At 43.5% G+C, this 20,696-nt stretch overlaps 1 protein-coding gene across 2 annotated transcripts in view; it reads left to right on the top strand.

Moving 5' to 3' along the window:
• Nucleotides 1-20,696, top strand: part of LOC126248781 (uncharacterized) — a 661,014-nt gene that overhangs the window by 332,869 nt on the left and 307,449 nt on the right. The gene's annotated exons all lie outside the window — the stretch shown is intronic.

The following is a 20,696-nucleotide window of genomic DNA, read 5'->3' as shown; positions in this document are numbered from 1 at the left end:
GCACCACATTTGCCTTGGCGCCAGTTTTGGACAGTGCAATTTTACCATGCATGGTATACTTTAACCACTGCGTCACGCAAACGGTTTACGAACTTAGCCATTTCGAAAATGCTTTCATTGTTAACCCGAAATCCAATGATCATGCTCTTTTGGACGTCAGAGAAGTCACTCCATTTCTGTATTACGACAACGACTGCACTATTTTCCGCGTTCCTCCTTTTTCCCGGCGTAGTGCAGCAGCTCGACGTGGCATGGAAACAAGTCTTTGGAAGTCTTATACAGAAATACAGTTGTATAGCCATCCATAATTGGGAAAGTGTTTCTGGGGCATGATTTTGTGCACGAATTGACTTCTCGATTATGTCTCATAAATTTTCGATGAGATTCCTGTCGGGCGATCTGGGTGACCACATCATTCACTCGAACTGTCTAGAATGTTCTTCAAACCAATCGCAAATAACTGTGGCCTGTGACATGGTGCATTGTCATCCATGAAAATTCCATCGTTGTTTGGAAACATAAAGTCCATGAATAGACTCCATTTGGTCTCCAAGTAGCAGAACATAACCACCATAACCCTTTCCAGTCAATGATCAGCTCAATTGCACCAGAGGACTCAGCCCATTTCATGCAAACACGGCCCACATCTTTATGAAGCCACCAGCAGCTTTCACAGTGCCTTGTTACAACTTGGGTCCGTGGCTTCATGGGGTCTGCGCCACACTGAATCCTACCATCAGCTTTTACCAACTGAAATTGAGACGCGTCTGACCAGGCCACGGTTTTCCAATAGTCTAGGGCCGGCCGCTGTGGCCGAGAGGTTCTAGGCGCTTCTGTCCGGAACCGCGCTGCTTCTACGGTCGCAGGTTCGAATCCTGCCTCGCGCATGGATGTGTATAATGTCCTTAAGTTAATTAGGTTTAAGAAGTTCTAAGTCTAGGGGACTGATGAACTCAGATGTCCCATAGTCCTTAGAGCCATTTGAACCATTTGAGTAGTCTATATCCAACCGATACGTTCAAGAGCCCAGCCAATTCGCTCCAGGCGATATCATACTGTTAGCAAAGACACTCGCGTCGGTCGTCCGCTGCCAAAGCCCATTACAGCCAAATACGCCTCTCTGTCCTAACAATACGTTCGTCATACGTCTCACATTGATTTCTGCGATCATTTCACGCACGGTTTCTAGTCTGTTAGCACTGGCAACTCTATTCAAACGCCGCTGCTCTCGGTCGTTAAGTGAATGCCGTCGGCCACTACGTTGTCCGTGAAGAGAGATATTGCCTGAAATTTGGTGTTATTCACACAGTATTGATACTATGTATCTCGGAATACTGAGTTCCCTAACGATTTCCGACACAGAATGTCCCACGCGTCTACCTCCAAATACCATTCTGCGTTCGAAGTCTATTAATTCCCGTCGTGCAGCCATAGTCACGTCGGAAACCTTTTCGCATGAATCACCTGCGTACAAATGACTGCTCCGCCCATGCACTGCTCTTTCATTCCTTGTGTACGCAATACTACCGCCATCTGTCTATGTGCATATCGCAATCCCCTAATATTATACACGACTGGCCATTAAAATTGCTACACCAAGAAGAAATGCAGATGATAAACGGGTATTCATTGCACAAATATATTATACTAGAACTGACATGTCATTACATATTCACGCTATTTGGGTGCATAGATCCTGAGAAATTAATACCCAGAACAACCACCTCTGGCCGTAATAACGGCCTTGATACGCCTGGGTATTGAGTCAAACAGAGCTTGGATGGCGTGTACAGGTACAGCTGCCCATGCAGCTTCAACTTGATACCACAGTTCATAAAGAGTAGTGACTGACGTATTGTGACGAACCAGTTGCTCGGCCACCACTGACCAGATGTTTTCAATTGGTGAGAGATCTGAAGAATGTGCGGGCCAGCAGAGCCAGGGCAGCAGTCGAAGGTTTTCTGTATCCAGAAAGGCCCGTACAGGACCTGCAACATGCGGTCGTGCATAATCCTGCTGAAATGTAGGGTTTCGCAGGGATCGAATGAAGGGTAGAGCCACGGGTTGTAACACATCTGAAGTGTAACGTCCACTGTTCAAAGTGCCGTCAATGCGAACAAGAGGTGACCGAGACGTGTAACCAATGGCACCCCATACCATCACGCCGGGTGATACGCTAGTATGGCGATGACGAATACACGCTTCCAATGTGCGTTTACCGCGATGTCGCCAAACACGGATGCGACCAACATCATGCTGCAAACAGAACCTGGATTCGACGTTTTGCCATTCTTGCACCCACGTTCGTCGTTGAGTACACCATCGCAGGCGCTCCTGTCTGTGATGCAGCGTAAAGCGTAACCGCAGCCATGGTCTCCGAGCTGATAGTCCATGCTGCTGCAAACGTCGTCGAACTGTTCTTGCAGATTGTTGTTGTCTTGCAAACGCCCCCATCTGTTGACTCAGGGGTCGAGACGTGGCTGCACGATCCGTTACAGCCATGCGGATAAGATGCCTGTCATCTCGACTGCTAGTGATACGAGACCGTTGGGATCCAGCACGACGTTTCGTATTACCCTCCTGAACCCACAGATTCCACATTCTACTAACAGTCATTGGATCTCGACCAACGCGAGCAGCAATGTCGCAATACGATAAACCGCAATCGCAATAGGCTACAATCCGACCTTTATCAAAGTCGGAAACGTGATGGTAGGCATTTCTCCTGCTTACACGAGGCATCACAACAACGTTTCACGAGGCAACGCCGGTCAACTGCTATTTGTATATGAGAAATCGGTTGGAAACTTTCCTCATGTCAGCACGTTGTAGGTGTCGGCACCGGCGCCAACCTTTTCTGAATGCTCTGAAAAGCTAATCATTTGCATATCACAGCATCTTCTTCCTGTCGGTTAAACTTCGCGTCTGTAGCACGTCCTCTTCGTGGTGTAGCAATTTTAATAGCCAGTAGTGTAAACCGTCCATTGCTACTGCGGTCACCAGCCGCCTGTGAGCGGTTTTGCACGCTGACATCGAACACAGGCGGTGGTCACATTAATATGACTGGACCGTGAAGCACGACCGGTATAATTGTCTCAGCGCCGAAGGTTGCCTTCAGCAAGATTACTTGGAATGACAATTTTTCTTTTTTATTCTCTCAGTTCCATGTCTTTTAATCGATACTAATGAGTAAAGTTGTTCGTCTCCCCCGCCGGAAGATCTGAGAAAACTGCATCCACATCAGAGTTACGTTCCTTTCCTGTGCCTTTGTCCCGCATCGGCGCCATGTTGGCATTCTTATTAACATATTTTGCATGGTTAGTTTACGGTGCGGCCGAATACCCTCCTTGTCGCTACCCCATTAACCCCTCCCTCCTCCCCCTCCCAGAACAATGTCTACCCCAGCAGATTGTGTGTTATTCATGTGAAAGTGAGCGGAACCTTTCTAAATGTTTCCAAATCGTATAAAATGGTTCAAATGGCTCTGAGCACTATGGGACTTAACATCTGAGGTCTTCAGTCCCCTAGACTACTTAAACCTAACTAACCTAAGGACATCACACACATCCATGCACGAGGCAGGATTCGAACCTGCGACCGTAGCTGTCTCGCGGTTCCAGACTGACGCGCCTAGAACCGCTCGGCCACTCTGGCTGGCTTTCCAAATCGTATAACTCAGGCGTTATTCACTTAGTGGCACGCGGGAAACCGCCTAAAAACAACATCCAAGCTGACCGGCACACCTCGTCGTTAATCCGCCAGGCGGATTCGATCCGCGGCCCGTGCAGCTCGCCTCCCGGAAGCGGCGATTTAACACGCACGGCTACCGGGGAGCGGAGAAGGCGGGGGAGAGATGGGGTGGGAGGCGGTAGTCCACATCTGAATTAACTTTCGAGATGAAAAATCACTTACAAAAAATAAGGCCCAATGGAGCGCGCTAGTTACGAGGGCTATTCCGAAAGTAAGGTCCGATAGGTCGCGAAATGGACACCACGGTACAAATCACAAATGTTTTATTTGCAACAGTTAGATACACCTTGCAGCTACTTATCTCCATAGTCGCCGACCCGACTTAGACGTGTATTGTAGCGTTGTACCAACTTTCCCATACCCTCGCTATAGAAGGCAGCCGCCAGTGCTCTCCGCCAATTCTCTACGCTGGCCTACGGCTCGTTGTCTTGTGCCGAAATGTTGTCTTCATAACCAGCGGTTCATGTGACCAGAGCTGAAACTCAGAGGGAGACAATTACGGGCTGTATTGTGGGTACTCTCACATTTCCATTTGAAAACGATGCAGGAGCATCTTCATTGCCCCTGCAGAATGCGGCTGAGAATTGTCTTGAAGACGAAACAGCACGACAGTTATGTAATGTTAGCTGCATAGCTTCAGGGGAAATTTCTCACCAGGCCCCCGTACTTGGCGGCAGACACTATTTTCTAGACATCTTTACGCACTCACTGCGAGCTCAGAAATGAGAAGAGCGACGTGATGCTAACTGGGGTTATACTAGAGACACTACCCAACACATCTGTGCAAAGCTTTATCGGATTTTCATAGTCGTTTCCATTTCGTGACCGATCGGACCTTACTTTCGGAATAGCCCTCGTATATGTGTGTCTGAGAATACCAGATTCTACGAATCATATCGGCTTGTTGAGTGGTTTCTTTTACAATTCTAACATGGATGCCATAGCACATGCCAAGCGTATAACTCTAAAAAAAAATGGACTACAAATTATTTACGTAGATAAATTAAATTTCTTGAAGCTATAACTGAAAAACAATATGAAGTTCACAGTTTAGCACTCATTGGTTTTACTCCCAGGTAGGAATGAACTAAAGTTACATATTTTCTGCACAATATCTTGGAACTACACCAAAGGAAACACGTAATATGGCACATTGGAAAAATATGTCGTTTAAAGTGAGATAAGCTGTGTGAAAGTCACTTGTGGTGTAAGACACGCAACATTTTAAACATGTGGCAGAATAAAGACTATGGTTACGAGACGAAATTACAACCCGATAATCCGATAAACAAGAGTTCATTTGAAACGAAACTAAAACTCAAGACGAGCAGCAGTAAGAATTATTATCCCATTATATCACAACAGGCTGTTCAAAAGCTTCCATCTTGTACATTAGACGAAAGACATGAATAACTGCTTGAATATGGCGTGTTCCTAGCCAGCGCGTCAGCCCCGAACGATCGACCATCAGAAGCAGAACAACATAGGGTGCCTTGTGTGCTCGGAACCGCGTGACCGGAAAACCATGGAAAAGTACTGCTTCGCATTTCAGTTGGCTTACCAGGGTTCAGATACATTAGCATCTCAGAAGAGACCATCACATATTCACACTAGCAAAGATACAGTGCTCCAGCGCTATGCAGCCCACACGCTGATCGGCAACCGGACCAAACAAGAGATAAATACAATTCGTATTGCAGATTCAGGCGGAATGAAAAGACGCGTGTCATTAAGTAGCCAATACATGTCAAGATTCCGACAAGTCGCCGTGACCTGCTGCTCAGTCCTCTGGTTTTCCTTCAGCACGAAGTAATGAATAGTCTTCGAGTAGAGCTTATAAATCCTCTTTAAAAAATAGAATGAAAAAATGAATGTTCGATTTCTTCTGTTCTAACTGCAAAAGTTTGATATCGGTGTCATCGTATCTTCATATTTTCAACCTTTTTTTCTAAGGGGGATTTAATTGCTGTAGTCGAAGAATATTCATTACTTCTGATGAAAAGGAACAAGTGGCTAGTACAGCAGGTGAAGGCGAAACTTCAGTATCTGAACATGCATTTGTATCATCACATTCCCGTCAGCACGTATGTCTTCATGTGTTCAAAAGGTACTGTTTATAAAATTTCCATGTTTTCTTGGGGGATGGCATTCGAAATTGGCAACTGCGTTGTCTGCTTGATTTGGTTTTGTCGATGTCACATTTTTACGATCTTATCTTTTTTAAAATTTCTTTGGACGCTGTAAGGAACCAGCTGGAACGGGTGTAATGGCTGGACGTCTTTCAGTCCAGTGTTTGGATCTCGGAATCTTTCTGGGTGTAGTTAGATAAAAAGTAAACTAAACTCCGCCCGAACAGGCCATGAAGGCCCAACTGTACCGACCGGCCGCCGTGTCATCCTCAGCCCGAAGGCGTCACTAGATGCAGATATTAAGGGGCATGTGGTCAGCACACCACTCTCCCGGCCGCGACCTGAAGTCCTACCTGATGGCTTCCCACAACATAGCTCCAGGGCTAACACTGCTGCGCCTCTCCAAAACATTGAAAAAAATGGGACCTCTCCCAGGTCGCCGCCATAATCGCCGACGATGGTCATCCGGGGAACTGCAGAATCGCAATCCATTTCTCAACAAAACGTGATGAAGTTCACCATCAGAACATGCTTCCCGATCACGGCACCAATCCAAACGCAGCCGTTTTTGTTGTGGCGTTAACGGCAGTCTACACGGAGGACGGTAATTCCTTAGTCCGACTGCTGTTAGCATCCGACCGATGGTGCGGAATGACACAGAATGTTGCAAGGAACCCATTACTTGTTCTCGGATGGCAAGCGCAGATGTAAAGGGGCTACGATATGCCTGGTGAACAATACGGCGATCCTCCATTGGGGTGGTCAGACGGGATCAGCTGGAACCTTGACAACAAATATGTCTGCCCTCAAGTTCCTGAGTGGTCCATCATCGAGTCGTTGTCAAATCCGAATGGCCCAGAAATTTGGAAATTGCACGATTCGACAAGCTGTCCAAATGAAGACCCACAATGAAGCCCCTTTCAAACCTTGTCAGGTGTTGATAACGCTTTCTCACACGAGTATGTCTCCGTGTCTTTCACAATGATCACTCAATGTCTGATTTTTTTTTCTTTTATTACATTTCGATACCCCCCCCCCCCAGATGGGGAGATAAAAAACACAGCTAGTGACAGTATGGTGGCTGTTCGCAACACTGACAGGGGACTCACAACACTGAACACTCACATAAAACAGCACTATACAGATGACATTGTGGCAGATAGGTGGGAGGGGGGGGGGGTGGGGGGGGTGGGGGGGGTGGAGGAAATTGACCGATGAGGGGGAAAAGGGGGAGGAGAGGAAATGAAAATAGGGGGATCCAATGGAGGGAGAGGACATAGGAAAGTCACATGACCATTCTCTTTAATCATGCCGAGCACAGTTTGTATGCTTTTTGGAAAAAACATGCGATTCTCGTTAACCTTCTCGTAATTCACCACTGACTGCAGCATGACCACGACGGGATTTAGTAAACCATTGAAAATAGTTATTTTTGGAATCTGACTACTAAAAGCTAAATATATCGATTCGAGACATTAGTATTGAGTTAGATAATTATGAAAATCACAAAAAGTCGTCTCACCATAACCTTCAGGTGAAGTTCCTATTTTTTTTACAACATTTTTTATTTACAAAAAAAATGGTTCAAATGGCTCTGAGCACTATGGGACTTAACTTCTAAGGTCATCAGTCCCCTAGAACTTAGAACTACTTAAACCTAACTAACCTAAGGACATCACACACATCCATGCCCGAGGCAGGATTCGAACCTGCGACCGTAGCGGCCGCGCGGTTCCAGACTGTAGCGCCTTTAACCGCTTGGCCACACTGGCCGGCTTTTATTTACACGTTCGCTGTAAACAAACTACTGGGCCAGTTCATGAGCTGTGATTGCTGTTAACAGTCCGCCGCTGTAGCTGAGTGGTCAGCGCGGCAGACTGCCCTGTGAGGGATCTGAGTTCATTCCCGGCACTGTCAGGGATTTTCTCTTGGTATTAATACTGGTACGGAGTGCGCTCAGCCTGATGAGGCCAACTGAGTAGCTACTTGGGCGATTAGTAGTGGTTCCAAGGCCAACACACTAGACGGCTGGGAGAGAGGTGTGTTGAACACATGCCACTGCATACCACATCCCGTGGCGCCAGCGACAGACGATGACACGGCATTCAGCCGGTCCCAATTGGCCTGTCAGGGACAGAACGCTGAAATTTACCTTACTTTTACCTATTTTTGTAACAATAAAAATGGTAACCTTTAAATTAAAAATAATAATAATAATAATAACAATAATAACAGTAACAATAACAGAACAACGACTAGCTGATCAGATCCGTGTAATAACAAAAAATAACAGGATACCCCAGTCAGAATTAGAAAACATCAAACAACAAGTACAACAAATACTGGAACAAAATAATGTGCAATCAGAAGAAGAAGAAAATACAGTAATGGACTCAAACATCCCAGAGCAAACAAACAAAGAACAACACGCATCAATTAAACAATCAGAGGAAAACGAAATCTTAAGACAGCGACCAGAACAAGTACAAATAGAACACGAAGTGACACACATGTTAGATATAGAAGAAAAATTTCAGCTGACATATATAGAATACAAAGACACAAATACAGACATTAGACAATTCTTGCATAGACCGCCAAATAACCCACAAGTCGAAACAACAATAAAAACTATCAACACAATCATACACAACAAAATAAATGAAAACACAACTATGGAAGAGTTACAACTACTGGTTTATATAGGAGCACTCACAACACTAAATATACACACTAGGCAGAGATCAGAACCAACCAACACACAGAAGAAACCTACAAAACCAGCATGGCAACACAGGCTACAGATCAGAATAGAAAATCTGAGAAAAGACATCGGACAGCTAACACAATTTATAAGAACTGAAATGTCCGAAAAAAAAACGAAAAAGGTTAGGTAAAATCTCTCAACAAGAAGCGATAGAGCAATTAGATGAAAAGAAGCAGAAATTACAAGCATTGGCCAAACGACTTAGAAGATACAAAAAAAGTGAAAATAGAAGGAAACAAAACGAAACATTCAACACAAACCAAAAGAAATTTTACCAGACAATAGATAACACACACATTAAAATAGACAATCCACCAAACATAACAGAAATGGAACACTTCTGGAGCAACATATGGTCAAACCCGGTACAACATAACAGGCATGCACGCTGGATACAAGCAGAAACAGGCACATACAAGTTGATACCACAAATGCCTGAAGTAAAAATTTTGCAACATGAAGTCACCCAAGCAATTAATTCTACTCACAATTGGAAAGCCCCTGGAAAAGATAAAATAGCAAATTTCTGGCTAAAGAAGTTCACCTCAACACATTCACATCTAACTAAATTATTTAACAGTTACATTGCAGACCCATACACATTCCCTGATACACTTACACATGGAATAACTTATCTGAAACCTAAACATCAAGCAGACACAGCAAACCCAGCTAAATATCGCCCCATAACATGCCTACCAACAATATACAAAATATTAACTTCAGTCATTACACAGAAATTATTGACACATACAACTCAGAACAAAATTATAAATGAAGAACAAAAAGGCTGTTGCAAAGGAGCACGAGGATGTAAAGAGCAACTGATAATAGATGCAGAGGTGACATATCAAGCTAAAACTAAACAAAGGTCGCTACACTACACATACATTGATTTCCAAAAAGCTTTTGATAGTGTACCCCACTCATGGTTACTACAAATATTGGAAATATACAAAGTAGATCCTAAATTGATACAGTTCCTAAACATAGTAATGAAAAATTGGAAAACCACACTTAATATCCAAATAAATTCAAATATCATCACATCACAGCCAATACCGATTAACCGTGGAATATACCAAGGAGACTCATTGAGTCCTTTCTGGTTCTGCCTTGCTCTGCCACTATCCAACATGCTAAATAATACAAATTATGGATACAATATTACTGGAACATACCCACACAAAATCACACATTTGCTATACATGGATGATCTAAAACTACTGGCAGCAACAAATCAACAACTCAACCAATTACTAAAGATAACAGAAGTATTCAGCAATGATATAAATATGGCTTTTGGAACAGACAAATGTAAGAAAAATAGCATAGTCAAGGGAAAACACACTAAACAAGAAGATTACATAATGGATAACCACAGCGACTGCATAGAAGCAATGGAAAAAACAGATGCCTATAAATATCTAGGATACAGACAAAAAATTGGAATAGATAATATAAATATTAAAGAAGAACTAAAAGAAAAATATAGACAAAGACTAACAAAAATACTGAAAACAGAATTGACAGCAAGAAACAAGACAAAAGCTATAAATACTTATGCTATACCAATATTGACCTACTCATTTGGAGTAGTGAAATGGAGTAACACAGACCTAGAAGCACTCAATACACCTACACGATCATAATGCCACAAATATAGAATACATCAAATACATTCAGCAACAGAAAGATTCACATTAAGCAGAAAGGAAGGAGGAAGGGGATTTATCGACATAAAAAACCTACATTATGGACAGGTAGACAATTTAAGAAAATTCTTTCTAGAACGCGCAGAAACTAGCAAAATACACAAAGCAATCACCCATATAAATACATCGGCTACACCACTACAATTTCATAACCACTTCTACAGCCCTTTAGATCACATAACATCAACAGATACGAAGAAAGTAAATTGGAAAAAGAAAACACTACATGGCAAGCACCCTTATCATCTAACACAGCCACACATCGATCAAGACGCATCCAACACATGGCTAAGAAAAGGCAATATATACAGTGAGACGGAAGGATTCATGATTGCAATACAGGATCAAACAATAAACACTAGATATTACAGCAAGCATATTATTAAAGATCCCAATACCACAACAGATAAATGCAGACTTTGCAAACAACAAATAGAAACAGTAGATCACATCACAAGCGGATGTACAATACTAGCAAATACAGAATACCCCAGAAGACATGACAATGTCGCAAAAATAATACATCAACAGCTTGCCTTACGACATAAACTTATAAAACAACACGTTCCCACATACAAGTATGCACCACAAAATGTACTGGAGAATGATGAATACAAATTATACTGGAACAGAACCATTATAACAGATAAAACAACACCACATAACAAACCTCACGTCATACTCACCAATAAAAAGAAGAAATTAACACAACTAATCGAAATATCCATCCCAATACAAAAAATATACGAAAGAAAACAGGAGAAAAAAAAAATTGAAAAATACATCCAACTGGCTGAGGAAGTCAAGGACATGTGGCATCAGGATAAAGTTGACATTATACCAATTATACTATCAACTACAGGAGTCATACCACACAATATCCACCACCGAGCGAGGTGGCGCAGTGGTTAGACACTGGACTCGCATTCGGGAGGACGACGGTTCAATCCCGCGTCCGGCCATCCTGATTTAGGTTTTCCGTGATTTCCCTAAATCGCTCCAGGCAAATGCCGGGATGGTTCCTTTCAAAGGGCACGGCCGACTTCCTTCCGTAATCCGATGAGACCGATGACCTCGCTGTCTGGTCTCCTTCCCCAAACCAACCAATATCCACCAGTACATCAATGCAATACAGCTACATCCAAACTTATATATACAACTACAGAAATCTGTAATTATTGATGCATGTTCAATTACCCGAAAGTTCCTAAATGCAATATAACACATACCGTACAGTTAAAAGGAAGTGACGCTTGGTCGAGGTCCGCGTCACTTTCCATTTTTAACTAGACTTAACGTCTGAGAAAGTAAAGAAAGAAATAATAATAATAATAATAACTATCAACGACAGGAGTCATACCACACAATATCCACCAATACATCAATGCAATACAGCTACATCCAAACTTATATATACAACTACAGAAATCCGTAATTATTGATACATGTTCAACTACCCGAAAGTTCCCAAATGCAATATAACATATACCGTACAGTTAAAAGGAAGTCACGCTTGATCAAGGTACGCGTCACTTTCCATTTTTGACCAGGCATAACGTCTGAGAAAAGAAAGAAATAATAATAATAATAATATCGCATATCAGGGTGGGGTACCTGCGGAAGCACTGTATGCATCTGAAACAACACAAATAGATGTGCAAACTAAAATCAAAGAAATAGAGAAACAAGAAAGGAAAATTCTCAGGAAAATTTTTGGCCCGATACAAGAGCAAGGAATCTGGAAGAAGAGACCAACATCAGAATTATATAAATACACAGACAAGATTACGGATACAATAAGGTAAAGAAGAATGCGGTTTTACGGACATATCCACAGGATGAATGAAAACAGAATTTCAAAGCGAATTCTTAAAGTCATCAACTCAGACAGGGGAAAAACAAAATGGATAAAAGAAGTTGAAGAGGACCTCAGAAAAGCACACATAACAGTAAACGATGCAGAAAATAGAACTGAATTCAGGAACATCATCAAAAAACATAAATTTGACACCACAACACAGAAGAGACCAGGATGCAAATGGACAGCGGAGCGAAAGAAACAACACAGAGAACACATGAAGAAAATCTGGGCTCAGAAAAAACATAAACAATCATCATAAAGGAATTCAAGTTCAAAGGCTCTCTTAAATGGAAATAATCGAAAATAATAATAATAATAATAATAATATCGCATATCAGTAGCGTCCTATGGTAGGCCCCATCATTCTTTAAAATTGCAAGCAGCTCGCAGGTACTCGACATTGACGGTGTTTCAGTTGTTCCAGAAAGTAGTCTCTTCGCGACGTAGAAGTGTGGTGTCTGCTACAAAGCCACATTACGATCGCTCATTATTTGGATGTACTTTGTATTGCTTCCAAAAAGTTTGAAAGTCTGCCATACAAATAGTAGAGAGTGAGGACGTAGAGATTCTGTAACATGTTGAAAGTTGCATTCCATTTCTAGATCAGAATCGAGGGGCGCAAGTGCAATGCTCCTTATAAAATAAATCTTTGACAATACAAGACGAGCGTTGGGGAAACTGTGTAGTCGTCTGCTCACATCAGACGTTAACCTATTATCAACTTGCACACTCGTGTTTTTGTAACTTTTTAGTCTTTATTTTACTATTTGACTTTTATTTTCATGACAAATTCCAGATGTTCCATGATGACTTGGATACTTTTTCCATTGAGTTTCTTTCCGTAAGCGAGGCCAGATATCTGAAAACGAAAAATGATTTAGGTTTTACAATAATAGAACATAGCTGACACCTACACTGTGTGTAAATAAGAAAATAAGTTGATGAATCAATTTTCATTAAATTACATTTTTCGTGAGAAAAACTCAACTCTATTGAAGGAGAAAAATGCATTTGTTTATGACGTTGTTTAGTATGTAAGAAAAAAAAACACAATGGATAAGGTAAACAAGCTCTATTTATTCCCTTATTTATTGTTTGACGCGTTTGTATCTATATATTTTCACTAGCGAAGAAATGTCGATGTTCTGAAGTACACTCCTGGAAATGGAAAAAAGAACACATTGACACCGGTGTGTCAGACCCACCATACTTGCTCCGGACACTGCGAGAGGGCTGTACAAGCAATGATCACACGCACGGCACAGCGGACACACCAGGAACCGCGGTGTTGGCCGTCGAATGGCGCTAGCTGCGCAGCATTTGTGCACCGCCGCCGGCAGTGTCAGCCAGTTTGCCGTGGCATACGGAGCTCCATCGCAGTCTTTAACACTGGTAGCATGCCGCGACAGCGTGGACGTGAACCGTATGTGCAGTTGACGGACTTTGAGCGAGGGCGTATAGTGGGCATGCGGGAGGCCGGGTGGACGTACCGCCGAATTGCTCAACACGTGGGGCGTGAGGTCTCCACAGTACATCGATGTTGTCGCCAGTGGTCGGCGGAAGGTGCACGTGCCCGTCGACCTGGGACCGGACCGCAGCGACGCACGGATGCACGCCAAGACCGTAGGATCCTACGCAGTGCCGTAGGGGACCGCACCGCCACTTCCCAGCAAATTAGGGACACTGTTGCTCCTGGGGTATCGGCGAGGACCATTCGCAACCGTCTCCATGAAGCTGGGCTACGGTCCCGCACACCGTTAGGCCGTCTTCCGCTCACGCCCCAACATCGTGCAGCCCGCCTCCAGTGGTGTCGCGACAGGCGTGAATGGAGGGACGAATGGAGACGTGTCGTCTTCAGCGATGAGAGTCGCTTCTGCCTTGGTGCCAATGATGGTCGTATGCGTGTTTGGCGCCGTGCAGGTGAGCGCCACAATCAGGACTGCATACGACCGAGGCACACAGGGCCAACACCCGGCATCATGGTGTGGGGAGCGATCTCCTACACTGGCCGTACACCACTGGTGATCGTCGAGGGGACACTGAATAGTGCACGGTACATCCAAACCGTCATCGAACCCATCGTTCTACCATTCCTAGACCGGCAAGGGAACTTGCTGTTCCAACAGGACAATGCACGTCCGCATGTATCCCGTGCCACCCAAAGTGCTCTAGAAGGTGTAAGTCAACTACCCTGGCCAGCAAGATCTCCGGATCTGTCCCCCATTGAGCATGTTTGGGACTGGATGAAGCGTCGTCTCACGCGGTCTGCACGTCCAGCACGAACGCTGGTCCAACTGAGGCGCCAGGTGGAAATGGCATGGCAAGCCGTTCCACAGGACTACATCCAGCATCTCTACGATCGTCTCCATGGGAGAATAGCAGCCTGCATTGCTGCGAAAGGTGTATATACACTGTACTAGTGCCGACATTGTGCATGCTCTGTTGCCTGTGTCTATGTGCCTGTGGTTCTGTCAGTGTGATCATGTGATGTATCTGACCCCAGGAATGTGTCAATAAAGTTTCCCCTTCCTGGGACAATGAATTCACGGTGTTCTTATTTCAATTTCCAGGAGTGTATTATTTCATTTCTCAGCACTTTCCTGCGCAAAATTGATCAAGAACATCCGTTATGAAGCTTGCTTTGATCATTAATAAACTTTATTGTTGTTAGTTTCTCAAATTCTGTACTATACTCCGACTTTTTGTGTCATCTCACCTTCATCGTTCGGTACTGGGCTAAGCGAATTGACGTGACGTGACATGACGTCTAGTGCGAATACACCCTTATAAGCATCGCATTCCAGATTTGCAAATTCTGGGACATGTGTTGATGGGTAAGCTAAGTACCTACGCGAATATGGCAGCTACTGTAATATCTATTGCGACATCCCTTCAGAATAGCAACGGAGTCCACACCTCATCTCATTTAATCCTGCAGTAGATACTACTTTCTTTTCTTTTGGTAACAGGAACCTGAATTAGTACGACTGAATCTAACTTTGAAACCGAATCTGGCCGAGTACGAATAGTGTTCAGTTCTTTTTATATTTATATGTTTCGATGAATGTATCTCCAAATTCCTTTTACAGTCATTATAATTTTATTTAATACTGTGTACGCTAACATTTTAGATCTTGTGAGCCTAACTTCGGTTGTTTTGCGTTTTGCAAAACTTACCCGATCTTGTATGATTTCTTGTGTCTGGTGTTAACAAAGGAATGGCGTCACATAAAGCAGATATAAAGATACGACAAAAACAGCTTACTCTTAATAATAAGGTCATTCCTTGGAAATGTGCCGACGTAAAATAGCTTCAGAAACAAAGATAATTTCATAATCAGCACAACACCATAGATTGCAAATTTCCTGAATGAAAAAACTACATTTTGCAAACATGACTTTTACAGCAACTTTTTTGGTGCACTTCTGTTACATTTAGCCATTTCAGACAAAGAACAAGAATGCTAGTTAGATATATGCAACTATCTAGTTTCTGAAATTAACAAGAAAGCGTGTCCCGCAATACGTAAAAGCTCATACCTTTACATGTAGTACACATCTTTAAAAATTTTCTGTGTTTGATTGGTTCACGCGTATTACTTATACTTCATAGCGTCCTTGTTTTAAGTGCTGTGATGAGCAATAATGTTACATTGTGCCGATATGGTATTACGTACTTGGGTTTCTGGGGCTGTTTTTACGTTTCCATACTGCCAAGGGGTGCCTCTAACGTTAACAATACATACTGTACACAAAGTCAGTTTCGTTATCAACATTCCCAAGACAACACATAACAAGATACCTGCAAACTCTTTAAAAATCTATCCATCAGTAGTGTGGAAATTAGATTCTACTTGAACAACATAATCTCTTCTTATGCTCCGAACATGTTCTAGCACATTTGTGCCATCATCAACGGATCAGATCTGGTGGTTCATAAAAATCGTGCCTTGTAAGCACAATGCCCTAAGAAGTATGCTGTTCACTAAAATTACATATAGTCTATGTCTGTGCCTATCTGCTAGAGATGAGCATACATACATACATACATACATACATATAAGGACGAAGACAACGAGAATAAATATGACTTGCTGTATGACCATTGAAAGAAATTCCTGCAAGACCTAACATTCTAGAGTCTAAGATCCGAATAAAACGTGACCTTCAGATGATGGCACGAAACTGCTGAAACCTGTTTGGGCAATAAGAACAGACTGTGTTGTTTGCAAAATCAAGTGCAACCCTACTCCCAAAATTTAGTCTGCAAATGCGACTGCTGTTAGAGCATCAAAAGCCAAATGATGAAGACTAACCATCTGAAATGGATCCTTGGTACCTGAAAATATAACATAAATTGTTCTGTGTGGTTTATTTACCCCAGGCAAAGTCATTTCAGACCTAATGAATAAGATTAAACCTACGTGTTTATGTGTGCACGTGTGTGTATCTCTTCCTTTTATTACTATAATTTAACGCCCTAGCTAAAGCGAGGTCCTTAGAGACGGAACACTTGCTCAGATTTGACGAGACTGCGATACTGACTGGTCCGTAACTTTGTTTCGTGGAACCACATTCCCATAGCGTGGTTTACGGGAACATCAGGCAACGTTAAGCAGGTTGGTAATCTTTGCGTTCGAACTAGTATCTGCTTGCCCTCCAATTAGGAGTGCAGGCCTGCATAGGTAAGCTGTCTAGTCGGGGACGATTGGCGATTGAAACTTCTCAAGGTAACTCCTTGAGCTATCGGTCTGCGATATGACTGGGCGTCAGGTTACTCATCCTCTCGAGATGAAATCTGATTGAGGTACAGTGGTAGTATTCATCCATCATTTCCTTCATATCATCAACGTTTCCGTTCCCACAGCTGCCTGTCTGTTTTAGTTGTCATTATTACACCATTCATGCCCCTAATTGTTACTAATAAGCACACAGGACAAATAATTAGTCAACCCTAGGAGACATCAAGCCAATACCGCGTAACACCGCCTCTACCCTTGACAGCTTCACTTAGACGAGAAAGAGAACTCACAAGATTCAAACGGTATGTCGTACCCAGCTAACCCCACTCATTAGTGATTAGACCCCGTAGAGCTCCCAGATCGTGGAGATCTATCGGATAATTATAATTAAAGTGCAACTGCTCACGAAGTTACAGCGTGGGCTGTAATTCTCGTATGGAAGCGAAACTTGATAGATATGCTAATGCGTTAATGCGGAGTCGATATTCGCCAGAAAAACAGTTGTTCCAAATTTGGCCACCAGGAGCAATTATGGCGCTGTATACTGTTTGTATGACTGTATGACATCCACGCTGTCAATTGACACGCCGTAACGTGAGTGAACAGAATGGCTATAGAGAAGAGAGACCGTGCGCTATTAGTGAAACTGTTTTGTGTTAACGGCAGCAATTACAGTGCTCCATTGAGAGGGTGTCGCCAACTGAATGGTCTGAGGAGAGGCCCGATGTCATTGAATGGTTTAAAAACGTTGATAATGAAAATCTAAAACACGGGTGAGCTTGTTGTGGCACGTGGAAGAGGAAGGTATTCTATCCCGGTGGAAGTTATTGACCATGACCTATAACTGACCATGCAGCATATGCCCGAGGTAGTGCCAGTGTTTGTCCAGTGTCACGAGAATTGTCCAGCCTATGGTCAGTAGCATGGAAACTTTTGTGGTCTACTTTACACTGGTTCCCGTAAAAGACCCAGACGGTGCAGCATCTGAAACCTCATGAGCCGCAGCAACATTCGGAATGTGCTCATCGGTTTCTGGCACGGATCTAATTTGATGCCATGTAGCCGGGCAATATTCCATGGAGTACCGAGGCAGACTGTACACTACAGAGCGCAGTGAATACACAAAACTGCCGAATTTGGGTTACTGTTCAACCGCGTGTTGAGCACGAAGACCCATTGTACTCGCCGTATGTGATTGTGTGGTATGGATTCACAAGCACCCGTATTCTCGCTCTGTTCTTCCATGAAAATAATACGCCCAGAAGGCCTGTCAGGTGTACCGTGATGTCGGCGTATTAATCCTTGTACAGCGTGTGATTTCTACTTTGGAAGAGCGCAGCTGCATGGAAACCACTGTTTTCATTGAAGATGGGACAACACCTCATGTCGCTCGCCCAGTGAAAGATCTGCTTAATGCAAGTTTCCACGAATGCGTTATCTGCGGAGGTTTTTCAGATGCACGGCCTGGAAGATAACCTGATGTGAACCCACGTGACTTTTGGCTCAGGGTATATATAAAAGAAAGGGTTTACCAGGGACATGTGCGGTCTCTACCTGATCTGAAGGCTAGTACACAGGAACACTTTGCTCAGAATCCATCGGAAATGCTGCGAGCAACTGTTGATCACGTTGTTTTACGGATGCAGCATCTCGTCGACGTCTTCGGTGCTCATACTGAACAAGTTGAGTAAGCGACGGTTAGTAACAAAATCAACATTACGGCGTTCTCACTTGTCTGACCTTTTCTACCCATGTCCCATTCCTAATCTATTACATATCGAAACAATTCTATAGGTCTTTCTCGTATTCACAGCGCCAGATTTTCACCTGGTGGCCAAAATTGGAACAAATTTTTTTCCAGCGTAGATCGGTTCCGCTTTAACGCATCAGCATATCTACAAGGTTTCTCTGCCATACGGTAATTACAGCCCACACTGGACCCCTGTGAGTAGCTGCACTTTAATTATAACCACCCAGCGAACTGCTCCGTTTCACCCACTGTTCTAACAGTATATTTTCTGTGCTGTTAAGATCGGGAAATTTTACAGAGCAACCGAGGTGCAATAGGAAGACCCATTACTCGTCAAACCAGGAACGCATGCGTGCTGCCGTGTGAGCATGGCTGTCACTTGAAATATGGGAGTGTCCATACCATACTAATCATGAACGTGTAGAAGAAAAAGCAACACCTGGTGAACGAGAATGTTGATGTAAACAACATGGCTCATGTTCACGTTCAAAGACAACCCCAAACATCACAGAGCAATCTCAAACCTGAACACCACACGCCACACAGCACGAACTCAACGCCTCTTTGGGCAGCAGGTGCACCCGATGCCTTGCATCATTTGAAAAGTGGCAAAATCTCAACTTTCCGCACCGCACTATACGTCTCGAGTTAGCTAATGTGCAGTTTCTTTGTTGATCGTCCCACTGAAGAGCTGCAGCATTATATGTTACTAGGACAAATGTTTTTTTCTGAGGTACCCGAATCCAAATTTTCACTGCATGCAGTTCATTTCACAAAGTTCACTCGGAAACTGGTTGAGATGGTCCTACGGTCACTCAAGGCAGGAATTCTTGTCGGGTTTGTCACCGATTGTCACTGACAAGGCGTCACACTCGCCTCCGTTCCCTCTTGGTTAGCATCTTTTACGACAACTGCTCTTACAACGTGTTGCACTGTTGCGAGAGACACACAACTGCATGCAGACACGTTGGACAAACCCCGTCGATACAGCAACAAATTTCATTCAGGGAGTGGTCATCTATACTTTCGAAGACATATGCTCCATTCTACGAGAGGCGTTCAATAAGTAATGCAACACATTCTGTTTCTGAAAACAGGTTACTTTTATTCAGAATTCCAATCCATCGTGTTATTCCCCATTCTTTTGGCTACAAAATCCTATTTTTCAACGTAATCTCCGTTTAGTGCGACGCCTTACTCCCCCTGTATACCCGCTTGGCACCATTCTGCTAGTCGATGACGGGGTCAACGTATCGCTGCAGCAATAACCTACCCACCATCCACGTAATGATTCATTGGGCCAAACAGATGGAACTTCGAGGGTGCGACATCCAGGCTGTAGGGTGGATGAGGAATAACAGCCCAATGAAGTTTTGTGAGCTCCTCTCGTGTTCTCAGGCTTGTATGAGCCCTTGCGTTATGAGCCCTGGCGTTATCATGGAGAAGGACAAGCTCGTTTGCGTTTCTGTGGTGACGGATACACTGAAGTCTTTTTTTCAGTTTCCCAAGGGTTGCACAATACATTTCAGAGATGATCGGTGCATCATGAAGGAGGACATCAAACAGAATAACCTCTTCAGGCTCCCAGAAGACAGGCTGAGTGTGCTTATTCGAACTTTTTCTTCAGAGGTGTGACGTCACTTCATGAATTGCCGTTCTGTTTCCGGTTCTAAGTGATGAACCCACGTTTCATCGCCTGTGAAGACTTTCGACAAAAATTGTCACGGTCAGCCTTGTAACGTGCAAGCAATTGCTCACAGATGGTCCTCCGTTGCTCCTTATGGTCCGCTGTTAGTCGGCGAGGAAAACCAACAGTGAACGAGTGTGTCGGCACTTGCGATGGTGACAGACGCCTAGCCCAACGACTCACCGTGCTTTTGTTCACTGCATGTCCCACAACAAATTCCACAATTTTCAGCCGAAAATGACCGAGAAAAAATGTGTTGCATTACTTATTTAACGCCCCTCGTACATTCTGTCAC

The sequence above is a fragment of the Schistocerca nitens genome, chromosome 3, assembly GCF_023898315.1.
Source record: "Schistocerca nitens isolate TAMUIC-IGC-003100 chromosome 3, iqSchNite1.1, whole genome shotgun sequence".
Lineage (NCBI taxonomy): Eukaryota > Metazoa > Arthropoda > Insecta > Orthoptera > Acrididae > Schistocerca > Schistocerca nitens.
Note: the sequence above shows the minus strand (reverse complement) of the source record. Positions and strands in the feature narration are given on the sequence as shown.